This window comes from Halichoerus grypus, chromosome 5 (assembly GCF_964656455.1).
Source record: "Halichoerus grypus chromosome 5, mHalGry1.hap1.1, whole genome shotgun sequence".
NCBI lineage: Eukaryota > Metazoa > Chordata > Mammalia > Carnivora > Phocidae > Halichoerus > Halichoerus grypus.
The window spans coordinates 90237111-90242206 of NC_135716.1; the positions used below are offsets into that span (position 1 = coordinate 90237111).

General features: G+C 47.5%; 1 long non-coding RNA gene across 1 annotated transcript; it reads right to left on the reverse strand.

The window, feature by feature from the left end:
* Positions 1–2213: 2213 nt before the first annotated feature.
* LOC118522180 (uncharacterized) lies at positions 2214–3512 on the reverse strand. The gene is made up of 2 exons (XR_004910516.1): positions 3465–3512; positions 2214–2755 (listed from the first exon to the last, which is right to left on the reverse strand). It is a non-coding gene; the product is annotated as an uncharacterized LOC118522180 (long non-coding RNA).
* Positions 3513–5096: the final 1584 nt, after the last annotated feature.

Consider the following 5096-nt stretch of genomic DNA (forward strand, 5'->3'; position numbering starts at 1 on the left):
AGCTCCAAGGAAGGAGCAGTAGTTGTGGGTAGGGGCGGGAGACATGCCCCGGGCTGAGGGCACTCGGGGAAAGCAAGCAGCATGATGGCCGATGGTAACATCAGGGCCTGGGGAGCACTGGCATTTAGGGCAGAGTTTTCAAACCGTGGGTGGGTCATGAAACAGAATAGATCTCCTCCAGCGTTCAAAAATGATATTGAAAATATTAACACGCTGTGCATATAATTTCAGTAAAGATCTTTCCCTGAAACTTCTGCTATGATTATATCTGCATATCTATCTATTTATCTATCATCTATCTATATATATTTATACACTTGGTTGCAAGCTAAAACATATTTTTCTGGATTGTGGTCCAACGCATTTGAATGTCCCAGATTTACAAAATGAACACCCCAGACTGTAACATGGGACACGGGAACTGGGACGGTATCCTTTTCTTCATCACCACCTGAAATCCTGGCATACAGTAGACAGTAAAGACCAAAGGAATGTAGCTAGAGGGTAAGAGAAGAGAGAAATAACCCAGTGTCAGATGTCAGGGATTTGGCAATACCGAGAGCATGTGTGGCCTCCTCTCTGCAGTTTCTGTGCATTGGCAGGGCAGAAGGCAGCCCACAGAAGTAAATGGTAGTTGAGGAAACAGAGAGGCGACAAATGACCTTGGAAATTGAGAGATTTGTTTTGTTTGCTTTGTACTGACGACATGAAAGTTCAATATGTATCCAGGAAAAGACTATATGGGAAAGGCACGCTCTAGAACTTGTCTGACAACAAAACTGCTAGCCATATGTGGCTATTGAAATGAAAATCAATTAAATTAATCACAGTAGCTAAGCGGCTGGTGTGCTAAGTGGTTAATCGAGTACTAAATACCTACTGTCTTGCACAGAGCCGAATAGAACATATCTATTATGGCAAAAAGGTCTACTGGACAGTGCTACTCTAGAAAAAGTCTTAATTCATCATGTCTATGCTGGCTTCAATAAAACACACCCGTTAAACTAGTGCACAGCGCTCCCAACCTCCTCCGACCCAAAATATTCTCCAAACCCAGCAGAGAAACCACTGGGAGATTCAGTTACAATCTGCGCATGCCGCGAACTCACATTTGGTCTTAGTGAGTGAGAGTTAATGCGGGGTGAGGTCAATGGGGACATCAGGGAGGCAGCCAGACCTCAGGATGCGGTCTGGGAGCTGTCTGGGCATTCTGTGCACCCGTGGTGTTTTCCCACCAAATCCAGGAAAGACCCGTGACAAGTAGAAGCAGCTCACGATTGCCCAGGACTGAATGCACAAAGAAAGAAGCTGTGGGCCAGGGTATAACGGTGACAGGTGCTGGGGGTGGTGCTGGACAGGAAAGGTGGAGCCTTCAGGGGAGGGTAGACCGAAGATGGTGGGTAAAATGGGGCCATTACAACAAAATCCCAGTTCTACAAAATTCAAGTGACTAGTGAAGAACCGATGAACTGTGTGTGTAATTTCTATGTGTAAGTTTCATGGTTTCTATATGGCACCTCGATACCAAAAAGCAATGTGGTAGAAGACTGAGGTGTTATCGTCCATCAGAACCGTCCACTTTGCCTCCGGGACTATGGGTCTCACCGACTCGCCGAAATGAGAAAGCCACTTCTGGAATTTTAAAGATAAAATTTCCAGTTTTGTGGAAGAATCTGTCTCCTTTTGAAATCACTTGTTCCCAAAGATAATGTTCATTTCTCTGTTCAGTGAAAAAGTAGTTATTCCTCACAGAAACGTGTTTACTTCTCTTCTCTTCCATCCCCATTCATGATCTGGGAGCCCCGTGTTCCACTTATCTTATCTCTTCTGCAATAAAACAGGAATTTGGAGCGGACTCCAGAAACACTTCTGAACCATAGTTTCTGATGAGGCAACCGAGGCTCAAAAAAAGTTAATTGACTTGCTCAAGGACCTGAGAATGACATATTCGAAATCCACTGCAAATAGAAATATTCCACTCAACAACCTGGTGGAGCCTGAAACCCTCCCGTTAAATGAAAGGAGTATGTTCTAAAAGAATGACATTATGAATTCATCTCTAACAAGTTCAAAACCAGGCAAACCGCAACTCCACTTAGAGGTCCCTACACAGGTGATAGAACCACAAGGAAAAGAGGGGGAAAGTATCACAAAGGTCAGGGAAGCAACACCCTTGGGGAGGAGGGAGGTGACAGACTACAGGGCTCTGGAGGGACTTCTAAGGGATCAACACGGTTTTATTGGTTATACCCCGTGGTAGTTACACAAGTAAAAAAAAGGGGAGTACAAATCTTCTCATCTCATGGGTTCGAAACTGACTTTTTAAGAAGTTCATTCGTTTGGATCCACTAGTGCAGAATCAGTGGGGGTTCATGGGTGGAGCTTGTGAGTTTTCTGAGAATTAACTGCTAAACCCTGGGGGGCTCAGGGCCCTGCTGGGGAGGGAAGGTGCAGTGGAAGGCGGGCTACTAGGGGGCTCTGCCTCTTCTGGCGCTGCCCCAGTTCATCTTCCTCCAAGTTTATAAGGGCTTCGGAGTGTGGTCCTGGGGGCTCTGTGGAGGTGAGTCGAGGGCTTCCTGAGGAAGTGCTACGTAACCGAGCAGGACTCCGGTGCCCCCCACTTGGCCGCAACGTGGCTGCTCTGCCTCCAGCTGCCACATACATTGGACCTCCACAGGAAAGCTCATGTAAGCAATGGCTTCTGATGCTAAGGGAGCGAGAGGAAGGAAGAAGATTCCTGGGGCATCGATTCTCCCTTAAGTAATAGAGAAATAGAGAAATAGTAAAATTAGTTTAAAAAAAAAATTCTGTCTTCCAGACTATTCATGAAGACAGCGTCCTTCAGGCCTCCCTTTGGAGCCTGGGCCCTGAGGCCCTGAGCTCTTCTCCCTCACTCCCCATCTCACTTCTTCCAACTATACCCTCCCCGACTCTGTGCTGAGGAAAAGGTTGCTTGCTTTGGGGGCATGAGGACCAACTCCAGTCATACAGGGTCACCCGGTGGTCATCTCGGTGGGGGGGTGGATTCTAGAAGGTGGAGTCCTCCGGTCTACACTGGACAGGGTGCACAGCTGGGCCATAGGAGAAAAGAGTCAGGGGCCAGTTTCGGCCACTACAGTCTGGACTCCACGGAGCTAAGCCATGTACTGCTAGGTCCAGTGTCCCTGTTCTAGATTTGTCAGCTGCTGGGCCTCTAGGAGCCTCCAGCTCCGGACCTCTGGTCTCCTCTCTGACCTGCTGGCTCCCAGAGCTGCTGACATAGGAGTCCTTCACTGTGCAGGCTGCCTGATCCCAGCTAGAGCGAGCTGGGCACAGTGAGAAGCAGTCATATGACTGCCCGGGGCCCAGCAGCAGCAATCCGGGGCCCAGGGAGCCAGAATGCAAGGGGCCACGCTCAGAAGAGCCGCCCAGGAGGGTGGGAATGGGGGAGCTTACCAGACACCAGCACCAGCCCAGCCACTCACCATTCAGAGAACAAGCTCCCTCCAGAGAAACTTGCCCACTGTGGCTCTGACACTAGATTCAAAGTCATAGGCAGGCTGTATTACATAACCAGAGGCAACTGTTCCTCTTGGCCTCACTCCAGAACTTCATTATTAAAAACAGCTAAGACCATTTACTGAGTTATTACTACATTCCAGACATTCTGCTAAGCACTTTATGTACATAGCTGGGTCAGTCTAAGTCAATCCTACCTACAGTTTAAGTATTTTTTTTTTTAACCGATTTTATTGTTGAGGAAAGGAACACCTGGGCAGTTTGGTAGCTGTCAGGGGTACCCAGTCTACACAGGGGAACCTAGGTCTGAATGGCTTCGTCTGATCCACCGAAGAAGCAACAACCATCACATGGCTTCTTGCGTGGGGCAAGCCCACTGTGACCACTGTCTGTGCACCTCAATATCCTCCACCGCCTTGCCATGACTTCCCCCACCCCCCTGCTGAATGGCAGGGTTTCCTGTTTTCCATTCTCCTGTAATCCTCAGTCTCCCCCAACCTTCATTTCCCAGGGGGCGCTTCCATAGCTCGTCTCTCTGTAGGCTCGCATGAAAGCAAATGCCACCATTCGGGGTCCTCAGTGAGCCCCCAAGGAACTCAACTTTGGGGGACCCCAGGTCAGTTCTCAAACCTCTAGGACTTTCCATATGTGTGCCTACATTGATGGCTACCGTCCAATATTCGATGATCCTAGTAATATTTCCAAGTTACCAAGAACTGATAAAATTACACTCTGTAATCGGCATGTCTTGGTCAAATATTTAATCTCCCTCTGCATGTTTCCTTACCTACAAAATGGTGATAATGCTTGTACATACTTCACACTGCTGTGAGGATTAAATTAATACACGCAAAGCACTTAAAACTATGCCGAACTCATTGAGTGTTATGATTATCGCTATTGGTATTGCAATTCTATTACTCTTACTAAGGCAGGAAAGTCTGCAATGACTTTTCTAAATAATTCTGTCAAGAAGCTAAAAGTTTGGAAGTGCTGGTGTTCTTGGGCTAATCTTTGGGTACGTAGGAAAGAAGCTGGCCCACTGACTCCCATCGCCTGGGCTGCAGGATAACCTAGAGGCACAGCACCATAAGGCCACCAGAGATAAGAGATAAAGGACCAAGGAGTCATTCAGTTAGCTCGATCTCTCTTAAATTGCCAAAATAGATTCCTTACTTAGCAATACCCCCTTCTTCCAGTGTCTTAAAGAGATTGAATGACAAACAGATGAAGCTTTTTAATCTGAAAAACTGCGCTGATATTATGACCTCTTTTTCCCATCATTTCATTGCTCCCTACCATCCCCCCTCCCTTTGCTACACTTTCCAAAGATAGATCTGGCCTCCTGGCCTTTGGGAGAGAGCAGGCACAGCCTGCCCTGCTGATTCACTGGCTCCATTATTTTCCAGGAGGGGGTGGGTAGATGACATGGCCTGCTGGGTGGCCCATGAAAGCTGAACCCAACCACAGACTGAAGAGTTGTGCATGGTAGTATTTTTTGTTGTTGTTGTTGTTTTTTAAAGATTTTATTTATTTGACAGAGAGAGACACAGTGAGGGAGGGAACACAAGCAGGGGGAGGGGGAGAGGGAGAAGCAG